Consider the following 17,776-nt stretch of genomic DNA (forward strand, 5'->3'; position numbering starts at 1 on the left):
TCATTTCTTAATCCTTTTATTGTGAATCCTAAAGATTGCTTAATGTGACCTAGTAGTGCAGAAATTATGCACTAACAGGTTATGCACTGCAATGTAAGAAAAGATATGGAGGGAGATTCTGGAATGCCTGGCAACAGAGCAGCAGCTTGAGCTCCAGCTTCCCTCCTGTCACTGATTTGTCATACATATTTTAAAGTTAAATCATCTGATGACTTAACCGAAAAAGAAGATAAAAATACAGACAACCCTGCTTCAAAGAAGGCAAGAAGTGTGACGCTTGCTATTTCTTATTCTCCAAGCTGGCCAAAGATGTGGGTGATATGAAGGCATCCATTGCTGACCTAATTGGGAAACATACAAAACACAGCACCTCATAGAGACACTTGTGCATTTGCCCTTCATTCGCTCATCTCTATTCTCCAACTTCTCATCTAGGTTTGGAGTCTGAATAAGCCTTTTGGGTTTCAAACAATATTTTAATATATTTAAACACGTTTATCTAGTTTAAATATCAAAATTTTAATTATATATAAAAACATATCTGATCTCACAGTGATCAAAAATACACCAAATACAAACGACCTCGGCAGTAACCCTTAAATCCGGCGGTAGGCTATTACCGCCGGATTTAAGGGTCCGCCGAATCAGGGCCTCAGCGGATTTCAACCCAGCTCTGAGCTGGTGTGAAATCCGCCGAGAATTCCCGCTCATACCGCCGGCGGGAAATCCGCCGGCGGTATGAGCGCGAAATGTCCCCATTGAGCCCAATGGGGAATGGGGCATTCCCGAATGGGCTCAATGGGGAATGGGGACTTCCAAGTCCGCCCAACTCATGATCCTGCGCTATTAGCGCCGGGGGCTATGGCGGTCGCGCTAATAGCCCCCACGCTAATACCGCCGGCGTTACCGCCGAGGTCGTGATGAGGCCCCATGTGTAAAACGTAATATTTTTGGACACTCAAATAAAGAGTTACTTTTACAACAAATGCTAAAGTGGTGGGGTTAGTACTACAGTGCCATACTTTCACCAAAACAGTTTCCCAGTTTTAAGGTACGGTATTCAAACTATGGAGAACACGATATACTGGTCTGGATTATCCTATTCTTCAGTTCAGTATTTTAGTCTGGTCGCCTTTCATCTTGTACACACTTTTAACACCTTTTCCTTGGCCAGACATATCGTAGCCAAACCATAGAACTGGGACCGTAGGGCAACCCAGTCTAAGTTTCTGCCCTCTCAGACTCTTCTGTATTTGGTCAAGGACCCCAGAATTGGGAAAACAAATCCTACAACCTATAACAAACTGTATCAAGTTGACAAGACAAAGGATTGTGAAGCTAAACAATATACCCTTGTGGAGTGCCCACTGAAATTTGCCTAAAAACATAAAGGGGCTCAAGAGACCAAAAGGAGGAAAACTGAGAAGAACTCTAGGGGAAAGGAGAATAATGCTAACCTGAGATTCTTTCATTTTTTTAACGCTGTTTATTTCATCACTTTTCCTTACCAGAAAGACTAAGTTCCCAAAGAACACTTGTTATTTTAAGAAGAGACCGTCCTTGCACAGTTACTTTAGATTACTAGTGTTAGGGACAGAAGCAGGTGTTTGGACATGACAGTGACAAGGTCTTTATTTTTGGACTTCCTGACAATTTCACTAGTTTCGTTTGAGGTAGGGAAACCCCTCTTAGTTTTAGGGATAGAGAGACATTTTTCCAACCTTTTATTATTTAATAAAAGTTTATATCCAGAAACACGCCTTACTTCTCCAGCATGGGGTCTGGCAAGGATTCACATGCTCATGAATATTCCCCATCGTCAGGCTGGGAATCCTTGGTAAAGAAAAAATCTGTTTCAGTTTTGTTTCTGAACTGTCTTTCTCCTAATAACCCATCACTGGTCTCTGGGTCATACTGCCCTCTACCTAAGCCCCTCCTCTGGCAGCCATCTTCAGATTTTTACTGCACGTTCAAGTGTTGAGAGTCCTCGTGCTATAGCTCTCGAGCTTTTACTGCGTTTTGCGATTTTTTTCAAAGAGTTTACTCTCATTTTTTGGTCAATCGAGCCTCAAGCTCCACCGATTCTACTTCTGATCAACGGGGACCCGTTTTCGGAATTTTCTACGCCCCTCAAGGGCGAGTTTTCGTCGAGTTTCGCTTCTTGGAGGATTCCGGAAGATCTTTGAGGCCTACCTCGCATGGACATGGCCCAGGACAAAGGAAACACGACGCCCGGATCCAAGCTTTTCAGGAGCTGCCCTGGATGCGGATTACAAAATGTCTTCAAGGAAGATGAGCCCTCTCGGTGCCTCTACTGCCTTCACGACGACAAATCGCACGTGGAGAAGGACTGTGCGTTTTGTAAGAATATGTCTGAACGGACAATGAAGGATCGTCCTACTCGACTCACCAACTAGCTGGAGGGGAAGAGCCCAGCAGCAGGTGAGAAGAAGTCGTCTGAGCGGTCTTCTAAGACCTTTAGGGCGCTCCAGCGACGGGGGCCGAACAGAAGGCAAAGCACAGCGAGTCCGCGGGCACCGGGAGCGCCGATGGGTCGGGCTCTTTGGCTGCCACGCAGGGCGCAATCAACCACGGTCACAGTCGCCATCAACCACGAGCCAACGCTCTGGCTCGGGGAAAAGGAAGTCGGAGAACACGGGTAAGCTTTGGGAGACGTCCCGGTCGATCCCGATGACAGCAGCTGAGGGGGAGCGAGACAGCGACCCTGGCCCCAGGGTGAAGACCTCAGACACGGCCAAAGTCGCGAAGGCCCTGATTGACTCAGCTTAGGCCTCGATCGAGGGAGTCGTGGCAGCCCTGGCGAACACTGCAGAGGCTACCCCAGTGGAGACGACCTCCGGGCCTAGGGTTTCCCTGCCACCACAGTGTGTTCAGTTCTGTGAAAACATAATAGGAGTGGGAGTGTGGTTGAATATCTGGTGTGTCTGCTACACACCGAGGAGGCTCGTATTGTGAAGAGAAGAGCCTTTTTACAACGTGTGCCAGAAAACTTACATTGTGCTGTGCTGCAAGGTGAAGTCTTTCCACCCTTTCACCTGTACTGGTGCCTCGCCCCTCCAGCTAGTGCCGTCTTCATAACCAACTCGAAGAGCGGAGCATCCAGTGTGTGGTCCGGTGGTTGGGGGCCCGAATGGAAGAAGGATGGACCCTGAGGAGTGCAAAATCTAGGATGGACGCTGATATGCAATGCAGCCCCGAAATTGACAAAAATGCCAAACCTGTCATTAGTGCTACAAGAGGAAGCTCTGACTTCAAGCCTGGTTGAAGCAGGTATGAATTCTTGTAAAACCGCAACGTAGAACATTCTGCTGCACCCATCCCCTAAACCGCTGCCTTCAGGGTCAATGATATCATCTAAGTCAATAAAAACAGACACACCCCCTGCGCAACAATTACTATACCCAGCAAAACAATCTTTTCTGGGGGGAGTTAACGAGGGAAGTGTGAGAACAACAGAGGGAAATAAGACTCGTTCATTGCCTGTTGGAGATGAGCCGCCATTGCCGTTTGTATTTGGGTCTGAGACAAACACAAAGCCCACACAGATGGCATGGCTAGGGCCAAAAGAAAGTGAGTTAGCTGAAATTGGGAGGCAAGTGCTGCTGAGCCCTGATATGAGGATCGGTCTGCTAACCTATGACCCGCAATCACTGTCAGCACATGGGTGTGAGCCAGAACATGGTGTAGATACGATCTGCCCAATAGCCGCAGAATCAAGTAGTGACAAAGTCCCCCTTGAGCTGGGGGGGGGCAAACTATACAAGTGGAACTAGCGTTCACGACGTCTGCGGGAAAAACGATATCTACAAAGGCTCAGCTACATAGACCCCCTTGCAGCGATCTCTGGACATCTACGCACAAATCCAATTGATTTGGAGACCTCGGAACATGTGCGCAATGCGATACAAGCACTGAGTAGTAACATTGATGCCTCGTCTCCGGTACGTCAGGAACCCGATGAGAGCGCCATAATGGCAACCATCGCAGAAGTTAACGAAAACGACCAACCTGTAAGGGTAACTAGTATAGGAGGAGAAATTTGGCAAACCCATAGTGGTGAATCGATTGTGGAATATGTAGAAAGAAGTCAAACTGAAGCGAACCAAACAAGACCTTTGAAACAAATCTTACGTCAACCGCTGCGGAAACCAACTGGCGTGATGAAGCCCATATAAGAATAAGAAGATGACAAAACACCCCAAATCACCTCGAGTCTACCACAAATTAACAGCAAAGAGCACTCAATCAAACGTCATATTACCGGCATTCTTTCAGCCAAAAACGTACATCAGTGGCTGTCGTTTGGCACCGGGAGACCTCTCGGATGCTGAGTTGCTCGGGGGAGTGGACGTGATTGGCAGAAATGAAAAGGAGGTTCCCAAAATTCAGAGTAGGAATGGAGAGAAATCCTAAAACCAAACAGTCACACGAGGTGAAACAGAAGCCAAGAGAAACCACAGCTGAGAGCTCTGGAGCGTGGACGGCTAACTCTTGTGAATGAGCACGAGCAGAAGCAGCCGGTGACCAAGACGACCAGGCGGGCAGAGCAAGCAAAACGAATGAGGCTTTGACTATCAAGGGCGTTGGGTCGTGTGAACATACAATAAGCCCTGCAATTCCGCACTCGTTGCAAGAGCAAACAAATATAAGACAGGCCAAAATCCACACAACTAATGATGGTGACAAGAACCGAAATCAGCCTGCCTCTGTGGTAGCCTTAGAAATTGGGACGAACATCTCAGGTGTTCTTGATCTGCCGGAAAACCGGTTGCATGTTGAAGAAGAGGGGAGACACTGTTGGGTCGGAGATTGATCAATGTTCAGAAAACATACATCACAGACCCTAGGAAATAATCTTTCTGGAAGCTCTCCAGGAGTAACATTTTCTAATGTAAACATGACTGAACTTGGGCATAACTTGGAGCACTCGAGTATGTCAGCAAGAGGTAAGCCTGATCTGCTCACAATGATGTCGACAACAACTATAGCCCTGGCCCCTTTTGCTAAAATATATGAAAATCTAAATGACACATTGAAGGATCACGCAACCCTTCTAGCTATGATGCACACCAAACTGATTTTTTTTGGAAGGTTTTATCACGGCTCGAGGTCTTGGAATAGAAGCGAAAAACACTGAAATCCCGCAAGAAAGTGGAGTTGAACAGTCGACTATAACCAAACAGCAATTAAAAATGGATGGATCATCTCCAGTCAGACTACATGGCACAGTGGTGCCTGCACTCCATAAAAATATCGGACTTATTCACCTCTTAAACGGCCACGAGTACTTTGGAACTATGTCTATACTTCCGGAAGAGGGTGGGCGGGGGAGGTGGGACGGGGAGTTGAGGGATTGTTTACCTTTGTATCACTTATAAAATAATAAAAACATGTTTAAAAAAAAAAAAAAATGGATCGATCAATACTGAGAATAATGTTTCGGAGTGGACCTTACTGATGATTTAATTTTTCCAGTTAATAACACCTTGAGATCAACAATGGGGAAGGTTTACCATGATCCGTTAACAAAGAAGCGTGAAACAAGGGCCTCTGCAGAAATTGAAGAGGTGGAAATTCAAATAAGCCTCCGAGTGGAGCTGTTTGAAAACCAAGCCTTCGCAATATTCAATCAGAAGAAAATAAGTTCAAATCGGGATTGTACAGCAAGAGTAGCAGCCACCTTGCATGAGTAACCGTCACCGTTTTAAGGGACCAACAACTAATCCTCTTAGCATCAGTAAAGAGTTGGAAAAATAGCCCCAAAAAAGAAATCTCGATTGGCTCGCAATTCCTTACAAAAGCGGCAGTGGTACTCATTGCAGCAATCACTGAGCAGATCACAAATGAGGCAACAGAGGAACAAGACCTTTTCCCGACCAGTCAAATATTAATGAACTTGTCAACCTACTCAATGGAGGAGCAGGTTGATGTTCAAACCCTGGACGAAGAGATTCGTGGGCAACAATTTGTGGTGGAAATGGAAAATTGTTCCCCAGGGTCATCCTCAATGAACATCAAGTCTCCACTTTTTCTAACCATGTCGGCGAAGCGGAAAAAGCTGCAAATCTCATTAACCTTCGATCTGAAAATCCACATTACAGTGGTTGGGAAACAGAACCAGGCTTAAAAAATGGTGTTCACGAGAAGATGCTTCAAGGAAGAAAACCAAAAGTCATTAAAGAATCTGACTATAGCTCAATGATAGCTGAAAAAGCTGGTAAGGATTCAAGAGTCCAGGCGTATATGGAGTTTATACAATCGCGGTCTAGATCCAAAATGCTAGAAACTTCATCTGACGAAAGAGCAGCAAATGGGTCAGGACTCAATGCAGAAAATCGCAGAACAGAGACCGGATTCTCCCAGAAGAAAAAAGATGGCTTGTTGAAGTTAGAAAGAGTACTGGATAAAAACAACAACTTGATCTTGAATAGACGAACAATGGTGGAGTTATTTCAATGCATTCCAAACCTCAGACAATTATCATTGCAGGACCTGAAGATTATTGAATTTGAACGCATGGATGCGGTTTACCTACACATTAAATTACCAGTGGTAAAAAGTATGCTTTTAGATGCGGCAGAATGCTTTCTGTTATTGGGCTTTGATCTAACCATGGCCAAGAACTCAGAGACAGAAAATGCTTCAACAATACAATGCTCTACATCCGGGACCGATCTAAATGCTGAAAGGCGGAGAAGTAATACCACAGATAATGGATTAAGAAAAGTTAACCCTGCCATGACCAACAATTTGTTTGGACCTGTTGCATACGGGAAGAGTTCCAGAAGGTCCCAGAGAAATGCTGAAAGTTATCTTTAATTCGAACTTGAAGAATCGTAATGTTGATAAAGTAAGAAAGGAAACACGAGTGCTGTCTACCACAGAGAACATAACAGATTGGTCATGGCTGTCGAGAGCCTTGACATCTCACAAACAGCTTTAGCAACCCAAGAAGACATTAACCCCCCTGCAAAAAATGCTGTTAGAACATAAGGAGAGCCTCTGTAATTCACAAATAAAAATGATCTCCTGGACTACAAGAGGGCTTTCTCATTTGACTAGCACTAGTGACATCAATTTAGGCCAGTTCGATCTATTGTGCCTCCAAGAAACCTGGTTATGTGACTCCCCTGCACTTGATGGATATAAAATTTTGCTAAGTCCTTTATCTAAAGGAAGAAAAAGACGGCCAACTTCGGGCCTCTTAAAGATTGTAAAATCTGCGAGCCCCTTGAATTTGATCAAAACAGTGGCGCAAAACATCTCAGTTCAAGAACTTATAATTGAATGGGAGAGCCTGGATGAATCACAGGTGAGGAAAGAGCCAATAAAACTAACAGTAATTAACCTTTACTGGAATCCGGCTATGTCCTCCACAGATCTTTTCATTGACCAGGTCTCTGATCTGACCGATGATGCATATATAAATCAACAAGCGCAACAAGTGATCATCTGTGGTGACCTAAATACACCTTGTATAAAGTATAACATACCGTTTTTTAAAACTTTTTTTATTTGTTTTGTAAAGCATTACACATGTGTGATAGCAGTATCGTTCAAATTTTACATTCCAACAATTTAAAGAAACTGCATTGCTAGTACATATGAGATATTTGATCTTACTCATTGCTTTCTGTTTAGTTCCTCTCTTAAACTGACCTAATATGCATGCATCTGGGGTTTGTACATCTAGGGTAATTCCCCCCCACGGCCACCTTGGTTGCAATACACTTCCAAAATTCCTGTATGGTTGCACATTCCCAAAACATGTGTATCATAACTGCATTCTCTTCATTACATTTGGGGCACTTCTGACTACTTGCACCTTTGAACTTGGATATCGCCTCCGGAGTGAAGTATGCCCTTTGGGTGATGTAAAATTGGAGCATCTGCAGGCTAGCATTTCTTGAGACTTTTTTATGTATGCAACTATGTTACCCCATTCTTTTTCGTCAAAGGTTCTCCCCAATTCTCTCTCCCATCCCGCTTTGCATTTCATTTCATCCCTCGAGTTACGCCCTATAAGGACCTCATACAGCCTAGATATGGCGTGCCCTCCCTCCGAGATATTTATCATGGTGTCCTCGTTCATTATCATAGCCTCCTCTGCCGCCAGCCACATATCCTTAATTGTGTTTAGTATAGCCCTGTGCAACAGGAATTGGCCCTTGTTTATGCCAGTAGATGCTTGTAATTCAGAGAATTCAAACAGCTTTTCTCCCTCCCATAGGTCCCCTATTGTTGCTATCTCACAAGGCTTGCAACGTGCCCTAACTCCAGCCCGCAGCCCCCTTTTGTCTGTCATTACTACCTCCAGCGGTGTCTGTGGCGACATCGGGTCTATAATCCCCATAGTCCTGCAGGCCCTATGCCAGATTTGTATGCCTAGTGTCGCTAGAAGTGGGTACGACCTGGGCTCCTGCAAGAGCACCCATACTAGGTCTCTCTGGTGTAATTCTGCCGGTTGTAGGTGAGCAGTGTCTACTGTGGGTGTGTCTGCCATCCAATTAACCATATACTGAAGCTGGCACACTAGATAATACAATTCAAAATTAAGGATCCTCAGCCCTCCCAGTGCGTATGGCCTCTGTAGCGTGTTAAGTGTGACTCTGTGCCTGCCCCTTTGCCACAAGAAGCTCCTACATTCTGTATCTAACCCATGGAAGAACCTCTTGGGTATGTTGTACGGTACATTTCCAAAGCAATGCATTAGTCTTGGTAAAGCAACCTGCTCTGCCCGCCGTCGACAGGGGTAATTTACTCCAGAATTGCATTGACCTAATCAGCCCATCCTCAGCTCGATTGGTGTTCAATTCATGTTCCTGTTTACAGTTGTAATATATATTTAGTGCACAATATCTGAAGTGGGATCCGCTCCACGGCAGGGGCAGTACAGGTAGCTCTGTGTCTTTCTTTGCTTCCAACTGGGCCAGCAGAAATAAGCTGGATTTGTTCTTGTTTATCCTTATTCCGGACCTCCAGCACATACTGTAAATTCTCCTTCGGGTCACGTAAATATATCAACGCATCATCTACATACATTGATACATTGATACAATATGTACAAACCCAATTATGACTATTCCTATGTCGCTGTATTCCTGTCTCGGGTATGCTGCTATAGGTTGCACTGCAATTATGTCCAGCATTGGGGACAATGGGCAACCCTGCCTAGTGCCCTTCTGTAGCACCCATCTATCTGAGTAAGTTGTTCCCGTCCTGACCCTTGCCATTGGTTCAGTGTAAATCAATCTCACCCACTTTATGTAGTTTGGGGCGATTTCCATTTTAAGCATTGCAGCATACAGCCAGTCGCAATGGACAGAATTGAATGCTTTGGTCACATCTAATGATGCCACCACACAACATTCCCATCTGTCTTTGGTGCTATATATCACGTGGTGTAGCCTTCTTAAATTCCAGGATATATTTCTAGCAGGGACATACCCTGTCTGTTCCGGGTGTATTATCGTGCGTGTGTATCACTTTTCGTAGTCTGTCCGCTAGCACTGCTGAAAGGACCTTACTTTCCTGGTTCAGTAATGGCAGGGGTCTATAAGATCCACAGTCTGTAGCACTTTTGTTTGGTTTTAGTAGTGGGATTATTAAGGCCTCTCCCATGCTCTCTGCAAGGAGCCCCGTCTCATATGCTTCATTAAATACCATAGCCAGGACCAGCAACAGGGTTCTCACATATTCTTTATAATATTCACCTGGTAAGCCATCCGTACCTGGGGTTTTACCCGAGGGAAGAGATCTTATCGTGGCCAGCACTACTTCCGCAGAGATGGGTTCTTCTAACAATCCCCTTCTGTTCATCATCTAGGTTTGGCAGGCATATTACATCTATTGCATCTTGGAGTGCCTCTTCTCTGTCTGTATGGGTGTCTTTGTACAGTTCTTCGTAATATTCCTGAAATGCTAAGTTAACTCCTTCTTGGTACGTTCTACCTTGCCTTCTGTTGTTTGTATAGAGTATATCGGGACTTTTTTGTTATTGCTTCTGTGCAACTATGCCAACATTTTACAAGGTTTATCTCCTTGTGCATGGGCCCTTTCTATATATTTAGTGTAACTGAATTTACTTAACATGTCCCAGTTTGTGAGGCAAGTCTGATGCAGTCTTGTTTCTTCTTCCAAGTGTTCTCCACCTCCACTGTTACTCCTCTCCAACTCCGCAATTTTTGCTTACGATTCCTCTATTTCTGTGGTAATGGATTTTTTCTTAACTCCCCCTGCATTGGCTATAATTTTCTCCTGATCACAACCTTATATGCTTCCCATACCGTACCCATTTGTTTAACACTTCCTTCATTGGCCTCCATAAAATCTATTGTGCTTTTTCTGATGTGCTGTTTGAATGCAGTGTCCAAAGGCCCTTCGCTCCTGAGTCTCCAGTTGGGTATGGGAGGCCTTGGAGCAGCTATCACCCATTTGAGTAAGAGTGGTGTGTGATCCGAGAGGACTCTTAGTAGATATTTTGTCTCTACGCGCCCTGTTATATGTTCCATAGATAGGAACAAGTAGTCTAATCTGCTATATACTCTGTGTGGGGCTGAGTAATGGGAGTAGTCCCTATCGTCATTATGAAGAGTCCTCAATATATCTGCTAAATGAAATTGAGACAGGAGTGTGTTCAGGACTTTGGCTGGAGGGGCCGGTCTTTTAAATTTGTGCTCTGATCTATCTATGGTGGGGTTCAGGGGTGCAATTGAAATAACCTCCCCATATCATTACCCCATTCCTATATGGACCTAGTCTTCTGTACAGAGACGTGAAGAAAATTGTGGCATCATGATCGGGCGCATAGGTGTTTACTATGTGCACTTCCCTGTTTTCAAGCAAACCGTATATAATGACCATTCTTCCCTCATTGTCTGTTTTAGTGTGCAGTATTTTGAAGGGGCTTGAGGGAGCTATCCACGTTAGAACCCCTCTAGCATATACAAAATAATTAGAACCCACCACTAGCCCACCCCATTTTTCAGCTGCTTTCTTCAGTTTCTGTTCGCGCAGCTGAGTCTCTTGCAACAATGCAATGTCTACTTTGGCTTCTTAGGTATGTGATCACCCTCTGTGTTTTGCTGTAGTTGTTTAGACCCCCGAATGTTCCAGGTCATTACTGTTAGGTCCCCAGCCATTCTATATATGACCTCTCAAGGTCATATACATATTGTATATATGACCTCTCAAGTTCAATGCAATACACCAATTTGGTGTATTGACTTTTGCTGATTGCGTATTGCAGCTATACCCATCAGGCTTTCCCCCCCTCCCATTAGTGAACCCCTCCCCTCATCGTCCCCAGCGAGACCGCAGAAATCTGCTAAGGGCTCGAAGTCGGTGTGAACTCCGTCTGCGCGTGTCCATCGAATACGGACGTAGAAGCATTGCCTTCCTATCAGCCCTTGGTGCCGTCGGCACCCTTGTCGGCGCAAAAGCCATCAGCGCTCTCGACGCCTTCGGGGCCTTTTGGCCGTAATTTATCGTCTGAGATCCCTGGTAATGTTGATCCTCCAAAGAAGGCTGTTTACAAGTCTGTGAGGCCTGTTCTGGACTCTAGACCCTCGGATGTGCCGAGACAGGGCTTTTACCTCCCTCTGGATGACATCTATGAGGAGGTAAAGGTCAGACCTTGAGGTTGAGCCTGATCGGTCTCCGGTCTTTTCTGGAGACAGTCAATTGGAAGAGTTGAGGCAATCTCTTCATGCTGCCAGTGGTTTTGACACTTCTCCGGAAGTGGAATTTGGCAGGCCTGTGCCTGGGGCTCATGCTGAGTCATCCTACAGGAGGCTCATGCCTAGGGTCCCAGAGTATCTAGGCTGGTCCAGTCCTCCTGAAGCTTTTGTACAGGATGATCTAACGGACATTTTAGATCAAGGTCCGTCCTCTGACCCGGTGTTACCTTTTCATCTGACATTGCAGAAAAGGATGGCGGCTGCTTGGCAGTCACCGGATTTTCTTCTGGCCGTTAACAAATCGTTAACCAAAAAATACCGCCCTTTCGGTAGCAACCCCAGCTACCTTTCATCTCACCCCACTCCTGAGAGTTTGGTGGTTCAGGCGGCTAGGGCCACCTCGAGGCAGGCGGCGTACCCTACCATCCCTCCTGATAAGGACGACCAACGCTTCAACGGTTGGGCACGCAAGGTGTTTTCTGCGAGGAGTATGGCGCTTAAATCAGCCAACTCCACTTGTGCCTTGGCAAGATTTTCACACACTCCATATTCCCGAGGGGATACAAAGGGATGGGTTCCTTGCTCTCGTGCAAGATGGAAAGGATGCCATGTGTGAATCCCTTCAGTCGGGTTTGGACACGGCCGACAGTGTAAGCCGGTCCATGGCTGTGAGCACTGTTATACGCATATTTGCGTGGTTGCGGAAGTCGAGTTTTGCTCCGGATGTGCAAGCCCGTCTTTTGAACATGCCCTTTGATGGCACGCATTTATTTGGCAGCAAGGCTGACGAGAGCCTTGAGAGGTTGCAGACCTCAAAAGCTGCGGTAAAATCTTTAAGCGCACCTGTGTGTCAACCTCCTCCTTTTCGTCCTAGGGGACAGCAGTGGAGGGGAAGCTCTTTTCGTTACTACTCCTCCTTTGGTAGGACGAGAGCGGCCGCCAGTCAAAGGGGTCAGCGGAAAAATACCTGTGGTGGTCGGGAAATAGAGGTGCCAAAGCCGCTCAGGCAGCTGCCTCTTTGCCTTCAGGCGCTGCTGCAGCGGCTCCAAAACAGTCATGAGGCCATGTCCCATGGTTCGCCGGTTGGGGGCAGACTGTCTGGGCATCTCGAAGAATGGCGAGCCATTACTTCGGATGCGTGGGTTCTGGATACGATATGCCAAAGCTAATGCCTTCCCTTTCAAAAGCAGCTTCACGACAATCCACCAGGGAATCTCTCTTTGAAGCTTCCGGATCCGCTACTTGTGCAGGAAATCTTGACCCTGCTTGAGAAAGGTGCTAGAGAACTGGTGCCTGTAGCGGAGAGGAACAAGGGATGGTATTCGCCATATTTTTTTATCCCAAAGAAAGACGGGGGATTGAGACCCATCCTGGACTTCGTTGGTTGAACAAACTTCTCAGGAAGGACAAGTTCAAGATGTACTCTTTCTCGAGTCCTCCAGGCCCTTCAACTTCTGGATTGGTTGGTGTCTCTGGACCTACAGGATGCTTACTTTCATGTGCCGATTCATCCTAAGCACAGAAAGTACCTGAGGTTTGCAGCTGGCAACTTGCACTTTCAGTTTCTGGTCCTGCCATTCGGATTGACCTATGCCCTGTGGGTTTTCATCAAGCTAATGGTGGTGGTGGCAGCGTACCTCAGGCGAGGGGGGATTCACGTCTACCCCTACCTGGATGACTGGCTGATCCGGGCACGCTCTCCTGAGAAAGCGTTGGATCACCTCGGTCTCACCTGCCGCTCCCTTCACAGGCTGGGCTTCTCCCTCAATTTCAAGAAGTCACATCTGACACCTTCCCAACAGTTCCAGTACATCGGGGCTGTGTTAGAAACGTCCTTGGAGAATTGCTCGCCTTCCAAGGTACGGGCTCATCACATTGTGCAGATGGTGGACAAGTTTCAACATGCCCAGACTCTCCCGACTTTCGAATTCTTAAGGTTGCTCAGCCTCATGGCATCCTGCATTTTTCTGGTGCCCGAGGTCAGGCTGAGGATGAGATCCCTGCAATGGTTCCTCAAGATGCAGTGGTCGCAGTTCTCAGGCAAGATGTCGGATCCCGTTCAGATTCCAATCTCGATCTCCCAGGATCTTCCATGGTGAGCCAACGAAGGAAACCTGGTGAAGGGGGAGCCGTTTTGGCAACCATGGCCGGGGGTGACTGTAGTGACGGATGCCTCCCTCACAGGATGGGGCGTTCATGCCAACTACTTGACCGCCATCGGTCGTTGTTCTCCTTCGTAGTCCAAAGTCCATATCAACCTGTTAGAGCTGAGGGCCAACAGGCTAGCCCTGTAGGCTTTTCTGCCGTCTGTGCGGGGGAAGTGTCCCCTGATCATGGCGGACAACACAGTGGCCATGCATTACCTCAACAAAGGGGAGGGGGAAGGGGGTAGGGTCACTCCCGTTGTGCAGAGAGGCAATGCAGCTCTGGTTCTGGGTAATCCAGCAAGGCTTTTCGCTCTCGGCGGTTCATGTGGCCGGAGACGAAAATGCGGCGGCGGACGCTCTGAGCAGGCAGAGCACGATCTCTCATGAGTGGGAGTTGGCTCAGGAAGTCCTTCTGGAGATCTTCGCCCTTTGGGGAACCCCACAAGTGGATCTCTTCGCTACCAGTGCCATCCGGAAGTGCCAGAGAGTCTGCTCAAGGGAATTTCCTCCAAGAGGAACCTTAGGAGACACAATTGTAGTGGAATGGCCATTCCCACTGCTGTACGCGTTTCCTCCAGTCCCTGTCATTCCTCAAGTGTTACAGAGGTTACGGAGGTTCGTATCCCACCTGATCCTCATTGCTCCAGATTGGACCAGGACAGCGTGGTACCCGGACCTTCTCTGCCCTCCACGCCGTCTTCCCTACCGAAAGGATCTGCTCTCGTGAGAGGGGGGGTCAGGTTCTCCATCCAGAGGTCAGGACTCTCAACCTTCACGCTTGGTATCTGAAAGGTTGAGATATAAGAATTGGGACCTCCCGGATGATGTGATGGAGGTGTTGCTTTCGGCCAGAAGGCCAACAACAAAATCCCTGTGCCATTGGCGTAAGTTTTGCGACTGGTGCAGAGGACAAAATGTTGTTCCATTCCTATGGTTTTGTCTTTCTTACTTAGTTAGGCCCACATGGGCCTTCAAGTGGGTACCATTAAAAGTTACCTGGCGGCGCTGTCTATTTTTAAGCGCTCGTCTAAAGAATGTTCTTACTTTAAGATTCCTTTGATCTCTCAATTTCTTAAAGGACTGACTAATGTGTTCCCGCCGTCCCCTTTCCAGGTGCCGTTTTGGGATTTGAATTTGGTTTTGAAATTTCTAATGGGTGCTCTGTTTGAACCTTTGCACTCTTGTCGTTGGAGATTGTCTTTCAAGACAGTGTTCTTGGTTGTGGTTACTTCTGCTCGCAGAGTGAGTGAATTGCAGGCACTTTCATCTAAGCCGCCCTTTACTGTGTTCCACAAGGATAGGATTGTACTTAGGGTACGTCCTTCCTTTCTACCTAATGTAGTATCTGAATTTCATTTGAGCCAGAAAGTGGTTCTTCCTTCTTTCTATCCTCCTCCTCATCCTGGTAAGGAAGAGGAGCGGCTCCATAGATTGGACCCTAGGAGAATTCTGAGCTTCTATATTTCTAGGATGTCCAGGATCAGAGTGGACGATCAACTCTTTGTGGGGTATGCTGGTCACCGATTGGGTCAGGCTGTGTCAAAACTGACCTTGTCCAGGTGGATTATCCTCACCATTTCTGAATGTTTTAAGAAGGGTTGCGAGCTCATTCCTTTAGGGGTGTGGCTACTTCCACAGCCCTGCAGCGGGGAGTTCCTATAAGAAACATTTGTGATGCAGCCACATGGGCTTCTATACACACCTTTGTGAAACATTACTCCCTGGATACGCTCCATGGTCAAGATACGGCCTTTGGTAAGGCGGTGCTTTATTCTGCCATCTGATTGGGTACTTTTCCCTCCTCCATTTTCTGGTACTGCTTTGGGAGTCTGTCAAAGATGTGGAATAAGTTGGGGGACACAATCCATTCGAAGAACAAGTTACTTACCAAACTGGTAACGTTCTTTCGATTGGATGTTCCTCCAACGTATTCCACATCGCCCTCCCAGCCTGCTCCTCTGGAGAATTTCCAATGCGATTGCAGCTTACGTTTCCGCAAGGCTATGTGCAGTCAAGCAGGCATTGGATATGTGCAGATAACATGTTATGGAGGAAAAAACATAAACTGAGGCTACGGGTGCCGTGCGTCCTGTTTATAACATCCGGTGAAATCGCCCTCAACGGAGGCCTTCGAGGGACATCGACCCGACGCCATCGACGCAGGACGCCCTCTGCCGAAAAAGTTTCCGAAGTACACAGCTGTGGACATTACATGTCAAAGATGTGGAATACGTTGGAGGAACATCCAATCAAAAGAACGTTACCAGTTTGGTAAGTAAGGTGTTCACTTCAGGGGGGAAGGGAAGACTCCGGTGGTAAAGGAGTGGTTGCAGACATCAGCCAGAGCAGAAGCCATGGTGTCAATGTGGTCATTGATGGTTTGCGAGGAACAGGGGTAAACCTGTTTTGATGAGACTTTCGTAGATCGGACTTGTCTAGAAACCTCGCCTGGAGAGAACAGGGGAACGGCAGAGAAGGAGGGAGGAGGGGTGGCCGAAGAAAGGCCAGATGAAGAGAGAGAGGACAGGATGTCCTGAGTTTTAGAGATCAAATGAGAAGCCAGGGCCTTGCAGAGGTCCTGGGAGTGGACAGGAGAGGTAGAGACTGCAGCAGGATTGGCCAGTTCCTTGTAGATTTTAAAGAGTTCGGCCAAGTTATTTGATGCCACAGAGACCAGGATGTCCTTTTTAAACTTCTTCCTGCCAGATTTAGTGAGGCGAGCAGGATAGTCGAAAGAGAAGCAGTTGGAAAAGATAGGAGAGACAGAGAGCACCATAGAGTAGGTGGGGAGAGGAGAGAAGAGGAAAGGGTTGGGGGAAAGCAAGGGAGGTGTAGGGGCGGGGAGAACACTAGGGAAGGACACAGGGAGGGGCGCAAGCAGACTAGACAGACGAGTCAATAGTAGACAATTGGACAAGACGATAGGCGCTCGACAGTGGTAGAAAGTTTGCTAGATGAATGCTTTGCTAAGGGTCAGAACCGCAGAGTGGCACTACTTTCACAATGTAGTTTAGATACTGGAGAAAAACACACCCAAGTCTGAGTCGGGTATGGCCAGGTTGTCAGGGTAGAGTGCGGGGTCTACTCCTAACCTGGGCCACTCCTAACGTACTTGTTGCTGGTGGTTGACGGCTGGCCGCTGGCTTCTCCTGCTGACACCTGCCGACACGATTGGGAGCCACCTCTGTGGGAGCCGCCCTTTGCCTAGGGGCCCTTAGCCACAGGGGCTGCCGGGCAGGAGGCTGCCCTGGGGAGGAGTTATGTACATGGAAGGGCCAATCTGCGGTTGGGGGGTGGGCTGGGAGGTGGGAGGACGGAGGGAGAGGGACGAAACAAGCCAGGAACAGGGTGCGTGGGCATGGGGCCTAAACAACGGGTGCACAGTGGGTGCACAGTAACACAGGGGCCCAGGGGGGTCCAACAAACCCAATCACCTACCAGGAATGGTAAATGAGCGCACAGTGCAGCGTGAGTTAAACACACCAGACAAGGCACACAAAATGGCCAATCATGGAGGGGTGGGCGGGTTGGGAGGAGGGAGGGAGACGGAAGAAACAAGCCAGGAACAGAGTGTGTGGGCAGGGGGCCTAAACAACTGAATGGAACCATCTAATGCTCTACAGGAAATCTACCATCATCTCACGACCATTGATTCTGGATTTAATATGCAATATGTTATGATATGGCATTTATAACGCGCCAATACACAAGTGTTTCAAGGCGCAACAAGGCAAGGGAGGGGGAACAGAGGGAAGACATACAACAATCCTACTAGGCCAGATGTCATTCAGATCGCGCATGGGCATGGGCATGGGAAGGGGAAAGAGGGGAAGTGTGGGGGGGCAAGGGGGAGAGGACAGTGCAGTACATGGGATAAGAAAATAGATAACAATAAGGCCAGCAGGTGGCAAGTGCAAGGTAAGTGCAGAA

General features: G+C 47.3%; 1 protein-coding gene across 6 annotated transcripts in view; it reads left to right on the forward strand.

The window, feature by feature from the left end:
- The window catches only part of POLL (DNA polymerase lambda), an 810,864-nt gene that overhangs the window by 520,320 nt on the left and 272,768 nt on the right, over positions 1 to 17,776 (forward strand). The window lies entirely within an intron of this gene.

This window comes from Ambystoma mexicanum, chromosome 8 (assembly GCF_040938575.1).
Source record: "Ambystoma mexicanum isolate Mex_15411 chromosome 8, UKY_AmexF1_1, whole genome shotgun sequence".
In the NCBI taxonomy this organism is placed as follows: Eukaryota; Metazoa; Chordata; class Amphibia; order Caudata; family Ambystomatidae; genus Ambystoma; species Ambystoma mexicanum.